The sequence below is a fragment of the Phoenix dactylifera genome, chromosome 4, assembly GCF_051530095.1.
Source record: "Phoenix dactylifera cultivar Ajwa chromosome 4, Ajwa_hap1_PhDact_Kaust_v1.1, whole genome shotgun sequence".
In the NCBI taxonomy this organism is placed as follows: Eukaryota; Viridiplantae; Streptophyta; class Magnoliopsida; order Arecales; family Arecaceae; genus Phoenix; species Phoenix dactylifera.
In genome coordinates, this window is record NC_143193.1 from 34,246,490 (window position 1) to 34,266,524 (window position 20,035).

The 20,035-nt window shown below is 49.5% G+C and overlaps 38 non-coding genes and 16 pseudogenes across 38 annotated transcripts; all 54 read right to left on the reverse strand.

Moving 5' to 3' along the window:
- Positions 1–219: 219 nt before the first annotated feature.
- Positions 220–338, reverse strand: LOC149755264 (5S ribosomal RNA). Its single transcript, XR_016402426.1, has one exon. It is a non-coding gene; the product is annotated as a 5S ribosomal RNA (ribosomal RNA).
- A 247-nt stretch (positions 339–585) lies between these two features.
- On the reverse strand, positions 586–704 carry LOC149755265 (5S ribosomal RNA). Its single transcript, XR_016410112.1, has one exon. It is a non-coding gene; the product is annotated as a 5S ribosomal RNA (ribosomal RNA).
- A 247-nt stretch (positions 705–951) lies between these two features.
- On the reverse strand, positions 952–1,070 carry LOC149755266 (5S ribosomal RNA). The gene has a single exon (XR_016406780.1). It is a non-coding gene; the product is annotated as a 5S ribosomal RNA (ribosomal RNA).
- A 247-nt stretch (positions 1,071–1,317) lies between these two features.
- LOC149755267 (5S ribosomal RNA) lies at positions 1,318–1,436 on the reverse strand. The gene has a single exon (XR_016404643.1). It is a non-coding gene; the product is annotated as a 5S ribosomal RNA (ribosomal RNA).
- A 247-nt stretch (positions 1,437–1,683) lies between these two features.
- Positions 1,684–1,802, reverse strand: LOC149755268 (5S ribosomal RNA). The gene has a single exon (XR_016409396.1). It is a non-coding gene; the product is annotated as a 5S ribosomal RNA (ribosomal RNA).
- Positions 1,803–2,048: 246 nt separating this feature from the next.
- LOC149755269 (5S ribosomal RNA) lies at positions 2,049–2,167 on the reverse strand. The gene has a single exon (XR_016406781.1). It is a non-coding gene; the product is annotated as a 5S ribosomal RNA (ribosomal RNA).
- A 247-nt stretch (positions 2,168–2,414) lies between these two features.
- LOC149755270 (5S ribosomal RNA) lies at positions 2,415–2,533 on the reverse strand (annotated as a pseudogene).
- A 247-nt stretch (positions 2,534–2,780) lies between these two features.
- On the reverse strand, positions 2,781–2,899 carry LOC149755271 (5S ribosomal RNA). The gene has a single exon (XR_016402427.1). It is a non-coding gene; the product is annotated as a 5S ribosomal RNA (ribosomal RNA).
- A 247-nt stretch (positions 2,900–3,146) lies between these two features.
- Positions 3,147–3,265, reverse strand: LOC149755272 (5S ribosomal RNA). Its single transcript, XR_016409407.1, has one exon. It is a non-coding gene; the product is annotated as a 5S ribosomal RNA (ribosomal RNA).
- Positions 3,266–3,512: 247 nt separating this feature from the next.
- Positions 3,513–3,631, reverse strand: LOC149755273 (5S ribosomal RNA). Its single transcript, XR_016406782.1, has one exon. It is a non-coding gene; the product is annotated as a 5S ribosomal RNA (ribosomal RNA).
- Positions 3,632–3,878: 247 nt separating this feature from the next.
- Positions 3,879–3,997, reverse strand: LOC149755274 (5S ribosomal RNA; annotated as a pseudogene).
- A 247-nt stretch (positions 3,998–4,244) lies between these two features.
- On the reverse strand, positions 4,245–4,363 carry LOC149755275 (5S ribosomal RNA). The gene has a single exon (XR_016402428.1). It is a non-coding gene; the product is annotated as a 5S ribosomal RNA (ribosomal RNA).
- Positions 4,364–4,610: 247 nt separating this feature from the next.
- LOC149755276 (5S ribosomal RNA) lies at positions 4,611–4,729 on the reverse strand. The gene has a single exon (XR_016407777.1). It is a non-coding gene; the product is annotated as a 5S ribosomal RNA (ribosomal RNA).
- Positions 4,730–4,976: 247 nt separating this feature from the next.
- On the reverse strand, positions 4,977–5,095 carry LOC149755277 (5S ribosomal RNA; annotated as a pseudogene).
- A 247-nt stretch (positions 5,096–5,342) lies between these two features.
- LOC149755278 (5S ribosomal RNA) lies at positions 5,343–5,461 on the reverse strand. Its single transcript, XR_016404644.1, has one exon. It is a non-coding gene; the product is annotated as a 5S ribosomal RNA (ribosomal RNA).
- A 247-nt stretch (positions 5,462–5,708) lies between these two features.
- Positions 5,709–5,827, reverse strand: LOC149755279 (5S ribosomal RNA). Its single transcript, XR_016409418.1, has one exon. It is a non-coding gene; the product is annotated as a 5S ribosomal RNA (ribosomal RNA).
- Positions 5,828–6,074: 247 nt separating this feature from the next.
- LOC149755280 (5S ribosomal RNA) lies at positions 6,075–6,193 on the reverse strand (annotated as a pseudogene).
- Positions 6,194–6,440: 247 nt separating this feature from the next.
- On the reverse strand, positions 6,441–6,559 carry LOC149755281 (5S ribosomal RNA; annotated as a pseudogene).
- A 247-nt stretch (positions 6,560–6,806) lies between these two features.
- LOC149755282 (5S ribosomal RNA) lies at positions 6,807–6,925 on the reverse strand. Its single transcript, XR_016402429.1, has one exon. It is a non-coding gene; the product is annotated as a 5S ribosomal RNA (ribosomal RNA).
- Positions 6,926–7,172: 247 nt separating this feature from the next.
- Positions 7,173–7,291, reverse strand: LOC149755283 (5S ribosomal RNA; annotated as a pseudogene).
- A 247-nt stretch (positions 7,292–7,538) lies between these two features.
- Positions 7,539–7,657, reverse strand: LOC149755284 (5S ribosomal RNA; annotated as a pseudogene).
- Positions 7,658–7,904: 247 nt separating this feature from the next.
- LOC149755285 (5S ribosomal RNA) lies at positions 7,905–8,023 on the reverse strand. Its single transcript, XR_016404645.1, has one exon. It is a non-coding gene; the product is annotated as a 5S ribosomal RNA (ribosomal RNA).
- A 247-nt stretch (positions 8,024–8,270) lies between these two features.
- LOC149755286 (5S ribosomal RNA) lies at positions 8,271–8,389 on the reverse strand. Its single transcript, XR_016401299.1, has one exon. It is a non-coding gene; the product is annotated as a 5S ribosomal RNA (ribosomal RNA).
- Positions 8,390–8,635: 246 nt separating this feature from the next.
- LOC149755287 (5S ribosomal RNA) lies at positions 8,636–8,754 on the reverse strand. Its single transcript, XR_016406784.1, has one exon. It is a non-coding gene; the product is annotated as a 5S ribosomal RNA (ribosomal RNA).
- A 247-nt stretch (positions 8,755–9,001) lies between these two features.
- Positions 9,002–9,120, reverse strand: LOC149755288 (5S ribosomal RNA; annotated as a pseudogene).
- Positions 9,121–9,367: 247 nt separating this feature from the next.
- Positions 9,368–9,486, reverse strand: LOC149755289 (5S ribosomal RNA). The gene has a single exon (XR_016402431.1). It is a non-coding gene; the product is annotated as a 5S ribosomal RNA (ribosomal RNA).
- A 247-nt stretch (positions 9,487–9,733) lies between these two features.
- Positions 9,734–9,852, reverse strand: LOC149755290 (5S ribosomal RNA). Its single transcript, XR_016409429.1, has one exon. It is a non-coding gene; the product is annotated as a 5S ribosomal RNA (ribosomal RNA).
- A 246-nt stretch (positions 9,853–10,098) lies between these two features.
- Positions 10,099–10,217, reverse strand: LOC149755291 (5S ribosomal RNA). The gene has a single exon (XR_016408305.1). It is a non-coding gene; the product is annotated as a 5S ribosomal RNA (ribosomal RNA).
- A 247-nt stretch (positions 10,218–10,464) lies between these two features.
- On the reverse strand, positions 10,465–10,583 carry LOC149755292 (5S ribosomal RNA; annotated as a pseudogene).
- A 247-nt stretch (positions 10,584–10,830) lies between these two features.
- LOC149755293 (5S ribosomal RNA) lies at positions 10,831–10,949 on the reverse strand. Its single transcript, XR_016402432.1, has one exon. It is a non-coding gene; the product is annotated as a 5S ribosomal RNA (ribosomal RNA).
- A 247-nt stretch (positions 10,950–11,196) lies between these two features.
- On the reverse strand, positions 11,197–11,315 carry LOC149755294 (5S ribosomal RNA; annotated as a pseudogene).
- Positions 11,316–11,562: 247 nt separating this feature from the next.
- On the reverse strand, positions 11,563–11,681 carry LOC149755295 (5S ribosomal RNA; annotated as a pseudogene).
- Positions 11,682–11,928: 247 nt separating this feature from the next.
- LOC149755296 (5S ribosomal RNA) lies at positions 11,929–12,047 on the reverse strand. Its single transcript, XR_016404646.1, has one exon. It is a non-coding gene; the product is annotated as a 5S ribosomal RNA (ribosomal RNA).
- Positions 12,048–12,294: 247 nt separating this feature from the next.
- Positions 12,295–12,413, reverse strand: LOC149755297 (5S ribosomal RNA). Its single transcript, XR_016404779.1, has one exon. It is a non-coding gene; the product is annotated as a 5S ribosomal RNA (ribosomal RNA).
- A 247-nt stretch (positions 12,414–12,660) lies between these two features.
- LOC149755298 (5S ribosomal RNA) lies at positions 12,661–12,779 on the reverse strand. Its single transcript, XR_016406156.1, has one exon. It is a non-coding gene; the product is annotated as a 5S ribosomal RNA (ribosomal RNA).
- Positions 12,780–13,026: 247 nt separating this feature from the next.
- Positions 13,027–13,145, reverse strand: LOC149755299 (5S ribosomal RNA). The gene has a single exon (XR_016409440.1). It is a non-coding gene; the product is annotated as a 5S ribosomal RNA (ribosomal RNA).
- A 247-nt stretch (positions 13,146–13,392) lies between these two features.
- Positions 13,393–13,512, reverse strand: LOC149755300 (5S ribosomal RNA; annotated as a pseudogene).
- Positions 13,513–13,759: 247 nt separating this feature from the next.
- On the reverse strand, positions 13,760–13,878 carry LOC149755301 (5S ribosomal RNA; annotated as a pseudogene).
- Positions 13,879–14,125: 247 nt separating this feature from the next.
- LOC149755302 (5S ribosomal RNA) lies at positions 14,126–14,244 on the reverse strand. The gene has a single exon (XR_016402433.1). It is a non-coding gene; the product is annotated as a 5S ribosomal RNA (ribosomal RNA).
- Positions 14,245–14,491: 247 nt separating this feature from the next.
- On the reverse strand, positions 14,492–14,610 carry LOC149755303 (5S ribosomal RNA). Its single transcript, XR_016407797.1, has one exon. It is a non-coding gene; the product is annotated as a 5S ribosomal RNA (ribosomal RNA).
- A 247-nt stretch (positions 14,611–14,857) lies between these two features.
- On the reverse strand, positions 14,858–14,976 carry LOC149755304 (5S ribosomal RNA; annotated as a pseudogene).
- Positions 14,977–15,223: 247 nt separating this feature from the next.
- On the reverse strand, positions 15,224–15,342 carry LOC149755305 (5S ribosomal RNA). The gene has a single exon (XR_016404647.1). It is a non-coding gene; the product is annotated as a 5S ribosomal RNA (ribosomal RNA).
- A 247-nt stretch (positions 15,343–15,589) lies between these two features.
- On the reverse strand, positions 15,590–15,708 carry LOC149755306 (5S ribosomal RNA). Its single transcript, XR_016409451.1, has one exon. It is a non-coding gene; the product is annotated as a 5S ribosomal RNA (ribosomal RNA).
- Positions 15,709–15,955: 247 nt separating this feature from the next.
- LOC149755307 (5S ribosomal RNA) lies at positions 15,956–16,074 on the reverse strand (annotated as a pseudogene).
- Positions 16,075–16,321: 247 nt separating this feature from the next.
- Positions 16,322–16,440, reverse strand: LOC149755308 (5S ribosomal RNA). The gene has a single exon (XR_016408108.1). It is a non-coding gene; the product is annotated as a 5S ribosomal RNA (ribosomal RNA).
- A 247-nt stretch (positions 16,441–16,687) lies between these two features.
- LOC149755309 (5S ribosomal RNA) lies at positions 16,688–16,806 on the reverse strand. The gene has a single exon (XR_016406157.1). It is a non-coding gene; the product is annotated as a 5S ribosomal RNA (ribosomal RNA).
- Positions 16,807–17,052: 246 nt separating this feature from the next.
- LOC149755310 (5S ribosomal RNA) lies at positions 17,053–17,171 on the reverse strand. Its single transcript, XR_016407181.1, has one exon. It is a non-coding gene; the product is annotated as a 5S ribosomal RNA (ribosomal RNA).
- Positions 17,172–17,417: 246 nt separating this feature from the next.
- Positions 17,418–17,536, reverse strand: LOC149755311 (5S ribosomal RNA; annotated as a pseudogene).
- A 311-nt stretch (positions 17,537–17,847) lies between these two features.
- Positions 17,848–17,966, reverse strand: LOC149755312 (5S ribosomal RNA). The gene has a single exon (XR_016402434.1). It is a non-coding gene; the product is annotated as a 5S ribosomal RNA (ribosomal RNA).
- A 247-nt stretch (positions 17,967–18,213) lies between these two features.
- Positions 18,214–18,332, reverse strand: LOC149755313 (5S ribosomal RNA). Its single transcript, XR_016409462.1, has one exon. It is a non-coding gene; the product is annotated as a 5S ribosomal RNA (ribosomal RNA).
- Positions 18,333–18,579: 247 nt separating this feature from the next.
- Positions 18,580–18,698, reverse strand: LOC149755314 (5S ribosomal RNA). Its single transcript, XR_016408067.1, has one exon. It is a non-coding gene; the product is annotated as a 5S ribosomal RNA (ribosomal RNA).
- A 247-nt stretch (positions 18,699–18,945) lies between these two features.
- Positions 18,946–19,064, reverse strand: LOC149755315 (5S ribosomal RNA). Its single transcript, XR_016404617.1, has one exon. It is a non-coding gene; the product is annotated as a 5S ribosomal RNA (ribosomal RNA).
- Positions 19,065–19,311: 247 nt separating this feature from the next.
- LOC149755316 (5S ribosomal RNA) lies at positions 19,312–19,430 on the reverse strand. Its single transcript, XR_016406158.1, has one exon. It is a non-coding gene; the product is annotated as a 5S ribosomal RNA (ribosomal RNA).
- A 246-nt stretch (positions 19,431–19,676) lies between these two features.
- On the reverse strand, positions 19,677–19,795 carry LOC149755317 (5S ribosomal RNA). Its single transcript, XR_016406785.1, has one exon. It is a non-coding gene; the product is annotated as a 5S ribosomal RNA (ribosomal RNA).
- Between the last annotated feature and the right edge of the window lie 240 nt (positions 19,796–20,035).

Genomic DNA, 20,035 nt, shown 5'->3' on the forward strand with positions numbered 1-20,035 from the left:
TGACAAAGCAGCCGACCTCGACGGCCCGAGACATTCGCGCCGCCGGGGCCGTTCTGGCGTAGGATTCAACGCGCTGGTCCCGCTATGCTGCATGGCACCGCCAGTCTCCGGACTCAGTTTATTTTCGGAGAAAAAAAATTATCCGAAGAGGAAAAGCCAAAGGCCGAAAAATTAAAAATAAATATTATCAAAAAATAAAAAAGCGGGCAAAAAATAAAAGGGGTGCAACACGAGGACTTTCCATAGGGTCACCCATCCTAGTACTACCCTCGCCCAAGCACGCTTAACTGCGGAGTTCTGATGGGATCCGGTGCATTAGTGCTGGTATGATCGCACCCATGACATGCCCTTCGAAACTCCCTTTTATGACAAAGCAGCCGACCTCGACGGCCCGAGACATTCGCGCCGCCGGGGCCGTTCTGGCGTAGGATTCAACGCGCTGGTCCCGCTATGCTGCATGGCACCGCCAGTCTCCGGACTCAGTTTATTTTCGGGGAAAAAAAATTATCCGAAGAGGAAAAGCCAAAAGCCGAAAAATTAAAAATAAATATTAATAAAAAATAAAAAAGCGGGCAAAAAATAAAAAGGGTGCAACACGAGGACTTCCCAGGGGGTCACCCATCCTAGTACTACTCTCGCCCAAGCACGCTTAACTGCGGAGTTCAGATGGGATCCGGTGCATTAGTGCTGGTATGATCGCACCCATGACAAGCCCTTCGAAACTCCCTTTTATGACAAAGCAGCAGGTCTCGACGGCCCGAGACATTCGCACCGCCGGGGCCGTTCTGGCGTAGGATTCAACGCGCTGGTCCCGCTATGCGGCATCGCACCGCCAGTCTCCGGACTCAGTTTATTGTCGGGGGAAAAAAATTATCCGAAGAGGAAAAGCCAAAAGCCGAAAAATTAAAAATAAATATTATCAAAAAATAAAAAAGCGGGCAAAAAATAAAAGGGGGGCAACACGAGGACTTCCCAGGGGGTCACCCATCCTTGTACTACTCTCGCCCAAGCACGCTTAACTGCGGAGTTCTGATGGGATCCGGTGCATTAGTGCTGGTATGATCACACCCATGACAATCCCTTCGAAACTCCCTTTTATGACAAAGCAGCAGACCTCAACGGCCCGAGACATTCGCGCCGCCGGGGCCGTTCTGGCGTAGAATTCAACGCGCTGGTCCCGCTATGCTGCATGGCACCGCCAGTCTCCGGACTCAGTTTATTTTCGGAGAAAAAAAATTATCCGAAGAGGAAAAGCCAAAGGCCGAAAAATTAAAAATAAATATTATCAAAAAATAAAAAAGCGGGCAAAAAATAAAAGGGGTGCAACACGAGGACTTTCCATAGGGCCACCCATCCTAGTACTACCCTCGCCCAAGCACGCTTAACTGCGGAGTTCTGATGGGATCCGGTGCATTAGTGCTGGTATGATCGCACCCATGACATGCCCTTCGAAACTCCCTTTTATGACAAAGCAGCCGACCTCGACGGCCCGAGACATTCGCGTCGCCGGGGCCGTTCTGGCGTAGGATTCAACGCGCTGGTCCCGCTATGCTGCATGGCCCCGCCAGTCTCCGGACTCAGTTTATTTTCGGGGAAAAAAAATTATCCGAAGAGGAAAAGCCAAAAGCCGAAAAATTAAAAATAAATATTAACAAAAAATAAAAAAGCGGGCAAAAAATAAAAGGGGTGCAACACGAGGACTTCCCAGGGGGTCACCCATCCTAGTACTACTCTCGCCCAAGCACGCTTAACTGCGGAGTTCAGATGGGATCCGGTGCATTAGTGCTGGTATGATCGCACCCATGACAAGCCCTTCGAAACTCCCTTTTATGACAAAGCAGCAGGTCTCGACGGCCCGAGACATTCGCACCGCCGGGGCCGTTCTGGCGTAGGATTCAACGCGCTGGTCCCGCTATGCTGCATGGCACCGCCAGTCTCCGGACTCAGTTTATTTTCGGGAGAAAAAATTATCCGAAGAGGAAAAGCCAAAAGCCGAAAAATTAAAAATAAATATTATCAAAAAATAAAAAAGCGGGCAAAGAATAAAAGGGGGGCAACACGAGGACTTCCCAGGGGGTCACCCATCCTTGTACTACTCTCGCCCAAGCACGCTTAACTGCGGAGTTCTGATGGGATCCGGTGCATTAGTGCTGGTATGATCACACCCATGACAAGCCCTTCGAAACTCCCTTTTATGACAAAGCAGCAGACCTCGACGGCCCGAGACATTCGCGCCGCCGGGGCCGTTCTGGCGTAGAATTCAACGCGCTGGTCCCGCTATGCAGCATGGCACCGCCTGTCTCCGAACTCGGTTTATTTTGGGAGGAAAAAAATTATCCGGAGTGGAAAAGCCAAAAGCCGAAAAATTAAAAATAAATATTATCAAAAAATAAAAAAGCGGGCAAAAAATTAAAGGGGTGCAACACGAGGACTTCCCAGAGGGTCACCCATCCTAGTACTACTCTCGCCCAAGCATGCTTAACTGCGGAGTTCTGATGGAATCTGGTGCATTAGTGCTGGTATGATCGTACCCATTACATGCCCTTCGAAACTCCCTTTTATGACAAAGCAGCAGACCTCGACGGCCCGAGACATTCGCGCCGGCGGGGCCGTTCTGGCGTAGGATTCAACGCGCTGGTCCCGCTATGCTGCATGGCACCGCCAGTCTCCGGACTCAGTTTATTTTCGGAGAAAAAAAATTATCCGAAGAGGAAAAGCCAAAGGCCGAAAAATTAAAAATAAATATTATCAAAAAATAAAAAAGCGGGCAAAAAATAAAAGGGGTGCAACACGAGGACTTTCCATAGGGTCACCCATCCTAGTACTACCCTCGCCCAAGCACGCTTAACTGCGGAGTTCTGATGGGATCCGGTGCATTAGTGCTGGTATGATCGCACCCATGACATGCCCTTCGAAACTCCCTTTTATGACAAAGCAGCCGACCTCGACGGCCCGAGACATTCGCGCCGCCGGGGCCGTTCTGGCGTAGGATTCAACGCGCTGGTCCCGCTATGCTGCATGGCACCGCCAGTCTCCGGACTCAGTTTATTTTCGGAAAAAAAAAATTATCCGAAGAGGAAAAGCCAAAAGCCGAAAAATTAAAAATAAATATTAACAAAAAATAAAAAAGCGGGCAAAAAATAAAAGGGGTGCAACACGAGGACTTCCCAGGGGGTCACCCATCCTAGTACTACTCTCGCCCAAGCACGCTTAACTGCGGAGTTCAGATGGGATCCGGTGCATTAGTGCTGGTATGATCGCACCCATGACAAGCCCTTCGAAACTCCCTTTTATGACAAAGCAGCAGGTCTCGACGGCCCGAGACATTCGCACCGCCGGGGCCGTTCTGGCGTAGGATTCAACGCGCTGGTCCCGCTATGCGGCATGGCACCGCCAGTCTCCGGACTCAGTTTATTGTCGGGGAAAAAAAATTATCCGAAGAGGAAAAGCCAAAAGCCGAAAAATTAAAAATAAATATTATCAAAAAATAAAAAAGCGGGCAAAAAATAAAAGGGGGGCAACACGAGGACTTCCCAGGGGGTCACCCATCCTTGTACTACTCTCGCCCAAGCACGCTTAACTGCGGAGTTCTGATGGGATCCGGTGCATTAGTGCTGGTATGATCACACCCATGACAATCCCTTCGAAACTCCCTTTTATGACAAAGCAGCAGACCTCGACGGCCCGAGACATTCGCGCCGCCGGGGCCGTTCTGGCGTAGAATTCAACGCGCTGGTCCCGCTATGCTGCATGGCACCGCCTGTCTCCGAACTCAGTTTATTTTGGGAGGAAAAAAATTATCCGGAGTGGAAAAGCCAAAAGCCGAAAAATTAAAAATAAATATTATCAAAAAATAAAAAAGCGGGCAAAAAATTAAAGGGGTGCAACACGAGGACTTCCCAGAGGGTCACCCATCCTAGTACTACTCTCGCCCAAGCATGCTTAACTGCGGAGTTCTGATGGAATCTGGTGCATTAGTGCTGGTATGATCGTACCCATTACATGCCCTTTGAAACTCCCTTTTATGACAAAGCAGCAGACCTCGACGGCCCGAGACATTCGCGCCGGCGGGGCCGTTCTGGCGTAGGATTCAACGCGCTGGTCCCGCTATGCTGCATGGCACCGCCAGTCTCCGGACTCAGTTTATTTTCGGGGAAAAAAAATTATCCGAAGAGGAAAAGCCAAAGGCCGAAAAATTAAAAATAAATATTATCAAAAAATAAAAAAGCGGGCAAAAAATAAATGGGGTGCAACACGAGGACTTTCCATAGGGTCACCCATCCTAGTACTACCCTCGCCCAAGCACGCTTAACTGCGGAGTTCTGATGGGATCCGGTGCATTAGTGCTGGTATGATCGCACCCATGACATGTCCTTCGAAACTCCCTTTTATGACAAAGCAGCAGACCTCGACCGCCCGAGACATTCGCGCTGCCGGGGCCGTTCTGGCGTAGGATTCAACGCGCTGGTCCCGCTATGCGGCATGGCACCGCCAGTCTCCGGACTCAGTTTATTGTCGGGGGAAAAAAATTATCCGAAGAGGAAAAGCCAAAAGCCGAAAAATTAAAAATAAATATTATCAAAAAATAAAAAAGCGAGCAAAAAATAAAAGGGGGGCAACACGAGGACTTCCCAGGGGGTCACCCATCCTTGTACTACTCTCGCCCAAGCACGCTTAACTGCGGAGTTCTGATGGGATCCGGTGCATTAGTGCGGGTATGATCACACCCATGACAAGCCCTTCGAAACTCCCTTTTATGACAAAGCAGCAGACCTCGACGGCCCGAGACATTCGGGCCGCCGGGGCCGTTCTGGCATAGAATTCAACGCGCTGGTCCCGCTATGCTGCATGGCACCGCCTGTCTCCGAACTCGGTTTATTTTGGGAGGAAAAAAATTATCCGGAGTGGAAAAGCCAAAAGCCGAAAAATTAAAAATAAATATTATCAAAAAATAAAAAAGCGGGCAAAAAATTAAAGGGGTGCAACACGAGGACTTCCCAGAGGGTCACCCATCCTAGTACTACTCTCGCCCAAGCATGCTTAACTGCGGAGTTCTGATGGAATCTGGTGCATTAGTGCTGGTATGATCGTACCCATTACATGCCCTTCGAAACTCCCTTTTATGACAAAGCAGCAGACCTCGACGGCCCGAGACATTCGCGCCGGCGGGGCCGTTCTGGCGTAGGATTCAACGCGCTGGTCCCGCTATGCTGCATGGCACCACCAGTCTCCGGACTCAGTTTATTTTCGGAGAAAAAAAATTATCCGAAGAGGAAAAGCCAAAGGCCGAAAAATTAAAAATAAATATTATCAAAAAATAAAAAAGCGGGCAAAAAATAAAAGGGGTGCAACACGAGGACTTTCCATAGGGCCACCCATCCTAGTACTACCCTCGCCCAAGCACGCTTAACTGCGGAGTTCTGATGGGATCCGGTGCATTAGTGCTGGTATGATCGCACCCATGACATGCCCTTCGAAACTCCCTTTTATGACAAAGCAGCCGACCTCGACGGCCCGAGACATTCGCGCCGCCGGGGCCGTTCTGGCGTAGGATTCAACGCGCTGGTCCCGCTATGCTGCATGGCACCGCCAGTCTCCGGACTCAGTTTATTTTCGGGGAAAAAAAATTATCCGAAGAGGAAAAGCCAAAAGCCGAAAAATTAAAAATAAATATTAACAAAAAATAAAAAAGCGGGCAAAAAATAAAAGGGGTGCAACACGAGGACTTCCCAGGGGGTCACCCATCCTAGTACTACTCTCGCCCAAGCACGCTTAACTGCGGAGTTCAGATGGGATCCGGTGCATTAGTGCTGGTATGATCGCACCCATGACAAGCCCTTCGAAACTCCCTTTTATGACAAAGCAGCAGGTCTCGACGGCCCGAGACATTCGCACCGCCGGGGCCGTTCTGGCGTAGGATTCAACGCGCTGGTCCCGCTATGCGGCATGGCACCGCCAGTCTCCGGACTCAGTTTATTGTCGGGGGAAAAAAATTATCCGAAGAGGAAAAGCCAAAAGCCAAAAAATTAAAAATAAATATTATCAAAAAATAAAAAAGCGGGCAAAAAATAAAAGGGGGGCAACACGAGGACTTCCCAGGGGGTCACCCATCCTTGTACTACTCTCGCCCAAGCACGCTTAACTGCGGAGTTCTGATGGGATCCGATGCATTAGTGCTGGTATGATCATACCCATGACAATCCCTTCGAAACTCCCTTTTATGACAAAGCAGCAGACCTCGACGGCCCGAGACATTCGCGCCGCCGGGGCCGTTCTGGCGTAGAATTCAACGCGCTGGTCCCGCTATGCTGCATGGCACCGCCTGTCTCCGAACTCAGTTTATTTTGGGAGGAAAAAAATTATTCGGAGTGGAAAAGCCAAAAGCCGAAAAATTAAAAATAAATATTATCAAAAAATAAAAAAGCGGGCAAAAAATTAAAGGGGTGCAACACGAGGACTTCCCAGAGGGTCACCCATCCTAGTACTACTCTCGCCCAAGCATGCTTAACTGCGGAGTTCTGATGGAATCTGGTGCATTAGTGCTGGTATGATCGTACCCATTACATGCCCTTTGAAACTCCCTTTTATGACAAAACAGCAGACCTCGACGGCCCGAGACATTCGCGCCGGCGGGGCCGTTCTGGCGTAGGATTCAACGCGCTGGTCCCGCTATGCTGCATGGCACCGCCAGTCTCCGGACTCAGTTTATTTTCGGGGAAAAAAAATTATCCGAAGAGGAAAAGCCAAAGGCCGAAAAATTAAAAATAAATATTATCAAAAAATAAAAAAGCGGGCAAAAAATAAATGGGGTGCAACACGAGGACTTTCCATAGGGTCACCCATCCTAGTACTACCCTCGCCCAAGCACGCTTAACTGCGGAGTTCTGATGGGATCCGGTGCATTAGTGCTGGTATGATCGCACCCATGACATGTCCTTCGAAACTCCCTTTTATGACAAAGCAGCAGACCTCGACCGCCCGAGACATTCGCGCTGCGGGGGCCGTTCTGGCGTAGGATTCAACGCGCTGGTCCCGCTATGCGGCATGGCACCGCCAGTCTCCGGACTCAGTTTATTGTCGGGGGAAAAAAATTATCCGAAGAGGAAAAGCCAAAAGCCGAAAAATTAAAAATAAATATTATCAAAAAATAAAAAAGCGAGCAAAAAATAAAAGGGGGGCAACACGAGGACTTCCCAGGGGGTCACCCATCCTTGTACTACTCTCGCCCAAGCACGCTTAACTGCGGAGTTCTGGTGGGATCCGGTGCATTAGTGCGGGTATGATCACACCCATGACAAGCCCTTCGAAACTCCCTTTTATGACAAAGCAGCAGACCTCGACGGCCCGAGACATTCGGGCCGCCGGGGCCGTTCTGGCATAGAATTCAACGCGCTGGTCCCGCTATGCTGCATGGCACCGCCTGTCTCCGAACTCGGTTTATTTTGGGAGGAAAAAAATTATCCGGAGTGGAAAAGCCAAAAGCCGAAAAATTAAAAATAAATATTATCAAAAAATAAAAAAGCGGGCAAAAAATTAAAGGGGTGCAACACGAGGACTTCCCAGAGGGTCACCCATCCTAGTACTACTCTCGCCCAAGCATGCTTAACTGCGGAGTTCTGATGGAATCTGGTGCATTAGTGCTGGTATGATCGTACCCATTACATGCCCTTCGAAACTCCCTTTTATGACAAAGCAGCAGACCTCGACGGCCCGAGACATTCGCGCCGGCGGGGCCGTTCTGGCGTAGGATTCAACGCGCTGGTCCCGCTATGCTGCATGGCACCACCAGTCTCCGGACTCAGTTTATTTTCGGAGAAAAAAAATTATCCGAAGAGGAAAAGCCAAAGGCCGAAAAATTAAAAATAAATATTATCAAAAAATAAAAAAGCGGGCAAAAAATAAAAGGGGTGCAACACGAGGACTTTCCATAGGGCCACCCATCCTAGTACTACCCTCGCCCAAGCACGCTTAACTGCGGAGTTCTGATGGGATCCGGTGCATTAGTGCTGGTATGATCGCACCCATGACATGCCCTTCGAAACTCCCTTTTATGACAAAGCAGCCGACCTCGACGGCCCGAGACATTCGCGCCGCCGGGGCCGTTCTGGCGTAGGATTCAACGCGCTGGTCCCGCTATGCTGCATGGCCCCGCCAGTCTCCGGACTCAGTTTATTTTCGGGGAAAAAAAATTATCCGAAGAGGAAAAGCCAAAAGCCGAAAAATTAAAAATAAATATTAACAAAAAATAAAAAAGCGGGCAAAAAATAAAAGGGGTGCAACACGAGGACTTCCCCGGGGGTCACCCATCCTAGTACTACTCTCGCCCAAGCACGCTTAACTGCGGAGTTCAGATGGGATCCGGTGCATTAGTGCTGGTATGATCGCACCCATGACAAGCCCTTCGAAACTCCCTTTTATGACAAAGCAGCAGGTCTCGACGGCCCGAGACATTCGCACCGCCGGGGCCGTTCTGGCGTAGGATTCAACGCGCTGGTCCCGCTATGCTGCATGGCACCGCCAGTCTCCGGACTCAGTTTATTTTCGGGGGAAAAAATTATCCGAAGAGGAAAAGCCAAAAGCCGAAAAATTAAAAATAAATATTATCAAAAAATAAAAAAGCGGGCAAAAAATAAAAGGGGGGCAACACGAGGACTTCCCAGGGGGTCACCCATCCTTGTACTACTCTCGCCCAAGCACGCTTAACTGCGGAGTTCTGATGGGATCCGGTGCATTAGTGCTGGTATGATCACACCCATGACAAGCCCTTCGAAACTCTCTTTTATGACAAAGCAGCAGACCTCGACGGCCCGAGACATTCGCGCCGCCGGGGCCGTTCTGGCGTAGAATTCAACGCGCTGGTCCCGCTATGCAGCATGGCACCGCCTGTCTCCGAACTCGGTTTATTTTGGGAGGAAAAAAATTATCCGGAGTGGAAAAGCCAAAAGCCGAAAAATTAAAAATAAATATTATCAAAAAATAAAAAAGCGGGCAAAAAATTAAAGGGGTGCAACACGAGGACTTCCCAGAGGGTCACCCATCCTAGTACTACTCTCGCCCAAGCATGCTTAACTGCGGAGTTCTGATGGAATCTGGTGCATTAGTGCTGGTATGATCGTACCCATTACATGCCCTTCGAAACTCCCTTTTATGACAAAGCAGCAGACCTCGACGGCCCGAGACATTCGCGCCGGCGTGGCCGTTCTGGCGTAGGATTCAACGCGCTGGTCCCGCTATGCTGCATGGCACCGCCAGTCTCCGGACTCAGTTTATTTTTGGAGAAAAAAAATTATCCGAAGAGGAAAAGCCAAAGGCCGAAAAATTAAAAATAAATATTATCAAAAAATAAAAAAGCGGGCAAAAAATAAAAGGGGTGCAACACGAGGACTTTCCATAGGGTCACCCATCCTAGTACTACCCTCGCCCAAGCACGCTTAACTGCGGAGTTCTGATGGGATCCGGTGCATTAGTGCTGGTATGATCGCACCCATGACATGCCCTTCGAAACTCCCTTTTATGACAAAGCAGCCGACCTCGACGGCCCGAGACATTCGCGCCGCCGGGGCCGTTCTGGCGTAGGATTCAACGCGCTGGTCCCGCTATGCTGCATGGCACCGCCAGTCTCCGGACTCAGTTTATTTTCGGGGAAAAAAAATTATCCGAAGAGGAAAAGCCAAAAGCCGAAAAATTAAAAATAAATATTAACAAAAAATAAAAAAGCGGGCAAAAAATAAAAGGGGTGCAACACGAGGACTTCCCAGGGGGTCACCCATCCTAGTACTACTCTCGCCCAAGCACGCTTAACTGCGGAGTTCAGATGGGATCCGGTGCATTAGTGCTGGTATGATCGCACCCATGACAAGCCCTTCGAAACTCCCTTTTATGACAAAGCAGCAGGTCTCGACGGCCCGAGACATTCGCACCGCCGGGGCCGTTCTGGCGTAGGATTCAACGCGCTGGTCCCGCTATGCTGCATGGCACCGCCAGTCTCCGGACTCAGTTTATTTTCGGGGGAAAAAATTATCCGAAGAGGAAAAGCCAAAAGCCGAAAAATTAAAAATAAATATTATCAAAAAATAAAAAAGCGGGCAAAAAATAAAAGGGGGGCAACACGAGGACTTCCCAGGGGGTCACCCATCCTTGTACTACTCTCGCCCAAGCACGCTTAACTGCGGAGTTCTGATGGGATCCGATGCATTAGTGCTGGTATGATCACACCCATGACAATCCCTTCGAAACTCCCTTTTATGACAAAGCAGCAGACCTCGACGGCCCGAGACATTCGCGCCGCCGGGGCCGTTCTGGCGTAGAATTCAACGCGCTGGTCCCGCTATGCTGCATGGCACCGCCTGTCTCCGAACTCAGTTTATTTTGGGAGGAAAAAAATTATCCGGAGTGGAAAAGCCAAAAGCCGAAAAATTAAAAATAAATATTATCAAAAAATAAAAAAGCGGGCAAAAAATTAAAGGGGTGCAACACGAGGACTTCCCAGAGGGTCACCCATCCTAGTACTACTCTCGCCCAAGCATGCTTAACTGCGGAGTTCTGATGGAATCTGGTGCATTAGTGCTGGTATGATCGTACCCATTACATGCCCTTTGAAACTCCCTTTTATGACAAAGCAGCAGACCTCGACGGCCCGAGACATTCGCGCCGGCGGGGCCGTTCTGGCGTAGGATTCAACGCGCTGGTCCCGCTATGCTGCATGGCACCGCCAGTCTCCGGACTCAGTTTATTTTCGGGGAAAAAAAATTATCCGAAGAGGAAAAGCCAAAGGCCGAAAAATTAAAAATAAATATTATCAAAAAATAAAAAAGCGGGCAAAAAATAAATGGGGTGCAACACGAGGACTTTCCATAGGGTCACCCATCCTAGTACTACCCTCGCCCAAGCACGCTTAACTGCGGAGTTCTGATGGGATCCGGTGCATTAGTGCTGGTATGATCGCACCCATGACATGTCCTTCGAAACTCCCTTTTATGACAAAGCAGCAGACCTCGACCGCCCGAGACATTCGCGCTGCGGGGGCCGTTCTGGCGTAGGATTCAACGCGCTGGTCCCGCTATGCGGCATGGCACCGCCAGTCTCCGGACTCAGTTTATTGTCGGGGGAAAAAAATTATCCGAAGAGGAAAAGCCAAAAGCCGAAAAATTAAAAATAAATATTATCAAAAAATAAAAAAGCGAGCAAAAAATAAAAGGGGGGCAACACGAGGACTTCCCAGGGGGTCACCCATCCTTGTACTACTCTCGCCCAAGCACGCTTAACTGCGGAGTTCTGGTGGGATCCGGTGCATTAGTGCGGGTATGATCACACCCATGACAAGCCCTTCGAAACACCCTTTTATGACAAAGCAGCAGACCTCGACGGCCCGAGACATTCGGGCCGCCGGGGCCGTTCTGGCATAGAATTCAACGCGCTGGTCCCGCTATGCTGCATGGCACCGCCTGTCTCCGAACTCGGTTTATTTTGGGAGGAAAAAAATTATCCGGAGTGGAAAAGCCAAAAGCCGAAAAATTAAAAATAAATATTATCAAAAAATAAAAAAGCGGGCAAAAAATTAAAGGGGTGCAACACGAGGACTTCCCAGAGGGTCACCCATCCTAGTACTACTCTCGCCCAAGCATGCTTAACTGCGGAGTTCTGATGGAATCTGGTGCATTAGTGCTGGTATGATCGTACCCATTACATGCCCTTCGAAACTCCCTTTTATGACAAAGCAGCAGACCTCGACGGCCCGAGACATTCGCGCCGGCGGGGCCGTTCTGGCGTAGGATTCAACGCGCTGGTCCCGCTATGCTGCATGGCACCACCAGTCTCCGGACTCAGTTTATTTTCGGAGAAAAAAAATTATCCGAAGAGGAAAAGCCAAAGGCCGAAAAATTAAAAATAAATATTATCAAAAAATAAAAAAGCGGGCAAAAAATAAAAGGGGTGCAACACGAGGACTTTCCATAGGGCCACCCATCCTAGTACTACCCTCGCCCAAGCACGCTTAACTGCGGAGTTCTGATGGGATCCGGTGCATTAGTGCTGGTATGATCGCACCCATGACATGCCCTTCGAAACTCCCTTTTATGACAAAGCAGCCGACCTCGACGGCCCGAGACATTCGCGCCGCCGGGGCCGTTCTGGCGTAGGATTCAACGCGCTGGTCCCGCTATGCTGCATGGCACCGCCAGTCTCCGGACTCAGTTTATTTTCGGGGGAAAAAAATTATCCGAAGTGGAAAAGCCAAAAGCCGAAAAATTAAAAATAAATATTATCAAAAAATAAAAAAACGGGCAAAAAATAAATAGGGTGCAACACGAGGACTTCCCGGGGGGTCACCCATCCTAGTACTACTCTCGCCCAAGCACGCTTAACTGCAGAGTTCTGATGGGATCCGGTGCATTAGTGCGGGTATGATCGCACCCATGACAAGCCCTTCGAAACTCCGTTTTATGACAAAGCAGCCGGTCTCGACGGCCCGAGACATTCGCGCCGCCAGGGCCGTTCTGGCGTAGAATTCAACGCGCTGGTCCCGCTATGCTGCATGGCACAGCCAGTCTCCGGACTCAGTTTATTTTCGGGGAGAAAAAATTATCCGAAGAGGAAAAGCCAAAGGCCGAAAAATTAAAAATAAATATTACCAAAAAATAAAAAAGCGGGCAAAAAATAAAAGGGGTGCAACACGAGGACTTTCCATAGGGTCACCCATCCTAGTACTACCCTCGCCTAAGCACGCTTAACTGCGGAGTTCTGATGGGATCCGGTGCATTAGTGCTGGTATGATCGCACCCATGACATGCCCTTCGAAACTCCCTTTTATGACAAAGCAGCCGACCTCGACGGCCCGAGACATTCGCGCCGCCGGGGCCGTTCTGGCGTAGGATTCAACGCGCTGGTCCCGCTATGCTGCATGGCACCGCCAGTCTCCGGACTCAGTTTATTTTCGGGGAAAAAAAATTATCCGAAGAGGAAAAGCCAAAAGCCGAAAAATTAAAAATAAATATTAACAAAAAATAAAAAAGCGGGCAAAAAATAAAAGGGGTGCAACACGAGGACTTCCCAGGGGGTCACCCATCCTAGTACTACTCTCGCCCAAGCACGCTTAACTGCGGAGTTCAGATGGGATCCGGTGCATTAGTGCTGGTATGATCGCACCCATGACAAGCCCTTCGAAACTCCCTTTTATGACAAAGCAGCAGGTCTCGACGGCCCGAGACATTCGCACCGCCGGGGCCGTTCTGGCGTAGGATTCAACGCGCTGGTCCCGCTATGCGGCATGGCACCGCCAGTCTCCGGACTCAGTTTATTGTCGGGGGAAAAAAATTATCCGAAGAGGAAAAGCCAAAAGCCAAAAAATTAAAAATAAATATTATCAAAAAATAAAAAAGCGGGCAAAAAATAAAAGGGGGGCAACACGAGGACTTCCCAGGGAAGTCACCCATCCTTGTACTACTCTCGCCCAAGCACGCTTAACTGCGGAGTTCTGATGGGATCCGGTGCATTAGTGCTGGTATGATCACACCCATGACAATCCCTTCGAAACTCCCTTTTATGACAAAGCAGCAGACCTCGACGGCCCGAGACATTCGCGCCGCCGGGGCCGTTCTGGCGTAGAATTCAACGCGCTGGTCCCGCTATGCTGCATGGCACCGCCTGTCTCCGAACTCAGTTTATTTTGGGAGGAAAAAAATTATCCGGAGTGGAAAAGCCAAAAGCCGAAAAATTAAAAATAAATATTATCAAAAAATAAAAAAGCGGGCAAAAAATTAAAGGGGTGCAACACGAGGACTTCCCAGAGGGTCACCCATCCTAGTACTACTCTCGCCCAAGCATGCTTAACTGCGGAGTTCTGATGGAATCTGGTGCATTAGTGCTGGTATGATCGTACCCATTACATGCCCTTCGAAACTCCCTTTTATGACAAAGCAGCAGACCTCGACGGCCCGAGACATTCGCGCCGGCGGGGCCGTTCTGGCGTAGGATTCAACGCGCTGGTCCCGCTATGCTGCATGGCACCGCCAGTCTCCGGACTCAGTTTATTTTCGGGGAAAAAAAATTATCCGAAGAGGAAAAGCCAAAGGCCGAAAAATTAAAAATAAATATTATCAAAAAATAAAAAAGCGGGCAAAAAATAAAAGGGGTGCAACACGAGGACTTTCCATAGGGTCACCCATCCTAGTACTACCCTCGCCCAAGCACGCTTAACTGCGGAGTTCTGATGGGATCCGGTGCATTAGTGCTGGTATGATCGCACCCATGACATGCCCTTCGAAACTCCCTTTTATGACAAAGCAGCAGACCTCGACCGCCCGAGACATTCGCGCTGCCGGGGCCGTTCTGGCGTAGGATTCAACGCGCTGGTCCCGCTATGCGGCATGGCACCGCCAGTCTCCGGACTCAGTTTATTGTCGGGGGAAAAAAATTATCCGAAGAGGAAAAGCCAAAAGCCGAAAAATTAAAAATAAATATTATCAAAAAATAAAAAAGCGGGCAAAAAATAAAAGGGGGGCAACACGAGGACTTCCCAGGGGGTCACCCATCCTTGTACTACTCTCGCCCAAGCACGCTTAACTGCGGAGTTCTGATGAGATCCGGTGCATTAGTGCTGGTATGATCACACCCATGATAAGCCCTTCGAAACTCCCTTTTCTGACAAAGCAGCAGACCTCGACGGCCCGAGACATTCGGGCCGCCGGGGCCGTTCTGGCATAGAATTCAACGCGCTGGTCCCGCTATGCTGCATGGCACCGCCTGTCTCCGAACTCGGTTTATTTTGGGAGGAAAAAAATTATCCGGAGTGGAAAAGCCAAAAGCCGAAAAATTAAAAATAAATATTATCAAAAAATAAAAAAGCGGGCAAAAAATTAAAGGGGTGCAACACGAGGACTTCCCAGAGGGTCACCCATCCTAGTACTACTCTCGCCCAAGCATGCTTAACTGCGGAGTTCTGATGGAATCTCGTGCATTAGTGCTGGTATGATCGTACCCATTACATGCCCTTCGAAACTCCCTTTTATGACAAAGCAGCAGACCTCGACGGCCCGAGACATTCGCGCCGGCGGGGCCGTTCTGGCGTAGGATTCAACGCGCTGGTCCCGCTATGCTGCATGGCACCGCCAGTCTCCGGACTCAGTTTATTTTCGGAGAAAAAAAATTATCCGAAGAGGAAAAGCCAAAGGCCGAAAAATTAAAAATAAATATTATCAAAAAATAAAAAAGCGGGCAAAAAATAAAAGGGGTGCAACACGAGGACTTTCCATAGGGCCACCCATCCTAGTACTACCCTCGCCCAAGCACGCTTAACTGCGGAGTTCTGATGGGATCCGGTGCATTAGTGCTGGTATGATCGCACCCATGACATGCCCTTCGAAACTCCCTTTTATGACAAAGCAGCCGACCTCGACGGCCCGAGACATTCGCGCAGCCGGGGCCGTTCTGGCGTAGGATTCAACGCGCTGGTCCCGCTATGCTGCATGGCACCGCCAGTCTCCGGACTCAGTTTATTTTCGGGGAAAAAAAATTATCCGAAGAGGAAAAGCCAAAAGCCGAAAAATTAAAAATAAATATTAACAAAAAATAAAAAAGCGGGCAAAAAATAAAAGGGGTGCAACACGAGGACTTCCCAGGGGGTCACCCATCCTAGTACTACTCTCGCCCAAGCACGCTTAACTGCGGAGTTCAGATGGGATCCGGTGCATTAGTGCTGGTATGATCGCACCCATGACAAGCCCTTCGAAACTCCCTTTTATGACAAAGCAGCAGGTCTCGACGGCCCGAGACATTCGCACCGCCGGGGCCGTTCTGGCGTAGGATTCAACGCGCTGGTCCCGCTATGCTGCATGGCACCGCCAATCTCCGGACTCAGTTTATTTTCGGAGGAAAAAAATTATCCGAAGCGGAAAAGCCAAAAGCCGAAAAATTAAAAATAAATATTATCAAAAAATAAAAAAAGGGGCAAAAGATAAAAGGGGTGCAACACGAGGACTTCCCAGGTGGTCACCCATCCTAGTGCTACTCTCGCCTAAGCACGCTTAACTGCGGAGTTTTGATGGGATCCGGTGCATTAGTGCTGGTATGATCGCACCCATGACATGCCCTTCGAAACTCCCTTTTATGACAAAGCAGCCGACCTCGACGGCCCGAGACATTCGCGCCGCCGGGGCCGTTCTGGCGTAGGATTCAACGCGCTGGTCCCGCTATGCTGCATGGCACCGCCAGTCTCCGGACTCAGTTTATTTTCGGGGGAAAAAAATTATCCGAAGTGGAAAAGCCAAAAGCCGAAAAATTAAAAATAAATATTATCAAAAAATAAAAAAACGGGCAAAAAATAAATAGGGTGCAACACGAGGACTTCCCGGGGGGTCACCCATCCTAGTACTACTCTCGCCCAAGCACGCTTAACTGCAGAGTTCTGATGGGATCCGGTGCATTAGTGCGGGTATGATCGTACCCATGACAAGCCCTTCGAAACTCCGTTTTATGACAAAGCAGCCGGTCTCGACGGCCCGAGACATTCGCGCCGCCAGGGCCGTTCTGGCGTAGGATTCAACGCGCTGGTCCCGCTATGCTGCATGGCACAGCCAGTCTCCGGACTCAGTTTATTTTCGGGGAGAAAAAATTATCCGAAGAGGAAAAGCCAAAGGCCGAAAAATTAAAAATAAATATTACCAAAAAATAAAAAAGCGGGCAAAAAATAAAAGGGGTGCAACACGAGGACTTTCCATAGGGTCACCCATCCTAGTACTACCCTCGCCTAAGCACGCTTAACTGCGGAGTTCTGATGGGATCCGGTGCATTAGTGCTGGTATGATCGCACCCATGACATGCCCTTCGAAACTCCCTATTATGACAAAGCAGCCGACCTCGACGGCCCGAGACATTCGCGCCGCCGGGGCCGTTCTGGCGTAGGATTCAACGCGCTGGTCCCCCTATGCTGCATGGCGCCGCCAGTCTCCGGACTCAGTTTATTTTCGGGGGAAAAAATTATCCGAAGAGGAAAAGCCAAAAGCCGAAAAATTAAAAATAAATATTATCAAAAAATAAAAAAGCGGGCAAAAAATAAAAGGGGGGCAACACGAGGACTTCCCAGGGGGTCACCCATCCTTGTACTACTCTCGCCCGAGCACGCTTAACTGCGGAGTTCTGATGGGATCCGGTGCATTAGTGCTGGTATGATCACACCCATGACAAGCCCTTCGAAACTCCCTTTTATGACAAAGCAGCAGACCTCGACGGCCCGAGACATTCGCGCCGCCGGGGCCGTTCTGGCGTAGAATTCAACGCGCTGGTCCCGCTATGCTGCATGGCACCGCCTGTCTCCGAACTCGGTTTATTTTGGGAGGAAAAAAATTATCCGGAGTGGAAAAGCCAAAAGCCGAAAATTAAAACTAAATATTATCAAAAAATAAAAAAGCGGGCAAAAAATTAAAGGGGTGCAACACGAGGACTTCCCAGAGGGTCACCCATCCTAGTACTACTCTCGCCAAAGCATGCTTAACTGCGGAGTTCTGATGGAATCTGGTGCATTAGTGCTGGTATGATCGTACCCATTACATGCCCTTCGAAACTCCCTTTTATGACAAAGCAGCAGACCTCGACGGCCCGAGACATTCGCGCCGGCGGGGCCGTTCTGGCGTAGGATTCAACGCGCTGGTCCCGCTATGCTGCATGGCACCGCCAGTCTCCGGACTCAGTTTATTTTCGGAGAAAAAAAATTATCCGAAGAGGAAAAGCCAAAAATGGAATTGAAATTGCCGAAACCCCATGCCAACATTTCATTCAATGTTTGGCCGTCCAGCGAAAGCCGAAAAATTAAAAATAAATATTATCAAAAAATAAAAAAGCGGGCAAAAAATAAAAGGGGTGCAACACGAGGACTTTCCATAGGGTCACCCATCCTAGTACTACCCTCGCCCAAGCACGCTTAACTGCGGAGTTCTGATGGGATCCGGTGCATTAGTGCTGGTATGATCGCACCCATGACATGCCCTTCGAAACTCCCTTTTATGACAAAGCAGCCGACCTCGACGGCCCGAGACATTCGCGCCGCCGGGGCCGTTCTGGCGTAGGATTCAACGCGCTGGTCCCGCTATGCTGCATGGCACCGCCAGTCTCCGGACTCAGTTTATTTTCGGGGAAAAAAAATTATCCGAAGAGGAAAAGCCAAAAGCCGAAAAATTAAAAATAAATATTAACAAAAAATAAAAAAGCGGGCAAAAAATAAAAGGGGTGCAACACGAGGACTTCCCAGGGGGTCACCCATCCTAGTACTACTCTCGCCCAAGCACGCTTAACTGCGGAGTTCAGATGGGATCCGGTGCATTAGTGCTGGTATGATCGCACCCATGACAAGCCCTTCGAAACTCCCTTTTATGACAAAGCAGCAGGTCTCGACGGCCCGAGACATTCGCACCGCCGGGGCCGTTCTGGCGTAGGATTCAACGCGCTGGTCCCGCTATGCTGCATGGCACCGCCAGTCTCCGGACTCAGTTCATTTTCGGAGGAAAAAAATTATCCGAAGCGAAAAAGCCAAAAGCCGAAAAATTAAAAATAAACATTATCAAAAAATAAAAAAAGGGGCAAAAAATAAAAGGGGTGCAACACGAGGACTTCCCAGGTGGTCACCCATCCTAGTGCTACTCTCGCCCAAGCACGCTTAACTGCGGAGTTTTGATGGGATCCGGTGCATTAGTGCTGGTATGATCGCACCCATGACATGCCCTTCGAAACTCCCTTTTATGACAAAGCAGCCGACCTCGACGGCCCGAGACATTCGCGCCGCCGGGGCCGTTCTGGCGTAGGATTCAACGCGCTGGTCCCGCTATGCTGCATGGCACCGCCAGTCTCCGGACTCAGTTTATTTTCGGGGGAAAAAAATTATCCGAAGTGGAAAAGCCAAAAGCCGAAAAATTAAAAATAAATATTATCAAAAAATAAAAAAACGGGCAAAAAATAAATGGGGTGCAACACGAGGACTTCCCGGGGGGTCACCCATCCTAGTACTACTCTCGCCCAAGCACGCTTAACTGCAGAGTTCTGATGGGATCCGGTGCATTAGTGCGGGTATGATCGCACCCATGACAAGCCCTTCGAAACTCCGTTTTATGACAAAGCAGCCGGTCTCGACGGCCCGAGACATTCGCGCCGCCAGGGCCGTTCTGGCGTAGGATTCAACGCGCTGGTCCCGCTATGCTGCATGGCACAGCCAGTCTCCGGACTCAGTTTATTTTCGGGGAGAAAAAATTATCCGAAGAGGAAAAGCCAAAGGCCGAAAAATTAAAAATAAATATTACCAAAAAATAAAAAAGCAGGCAAAAAATAAAAGGGGTGCAACACGAGGACTTTCCATAGGGTCACCCATCCTAGTACTACCCTCGCCTAAGCACGCTTAACTGCGGAGTTCTGATGGGATCCGGTGCATTAGTGCTGGTATGATCGCACCCATGACATGCCCTTCGAAACTCCCTTTTATGACAAAGCAGCCGACCTCGACGGCCCGAGACATTCGCGCCGCCGGGGCCGTTCTGGCGTAGGATTCAACGCGCTGGTCCCGCTATGCTGCATGGCACCGCCAGTCTCCGGACTCAGTTTATTTTCGGGGGAAAAAATTATCCGAAGAGGAAAAGCCAAAAGCCGAAAAATTAAAAATAAATATTATCAAAAAATAAAAAAGCGGGCAAAAAATAAAAGGGGGGCAACACGAGGACTTCCCAGGGGGTCACCCATCCTTGTACTACTCTCGCCCAAGCACGCTTAACTGCGGAGTTCTGATGGGATCCGGTGCATTAGTGCTGGTATGATCACACCCATGACAAGCCCTTCGAAACTCCCTTTTATGACAAAGCAGCAGACCTCGACGGCCCGAGACATTCGCGCCGCCAGGGCCGTTCTGGCGTAGAATTCAACGCGCTGGTCCCGCTATGCTGCATGGCACCGCCTGTCTCCGAACTCGGTTTATTTTGGGAGGAAAAAAATTATCCGGAGTGGAAAAGCCAAAAGCCGAAAAATTAAAAATAAATATTATCAAAAAATAAAAAAGCGGGCAAAA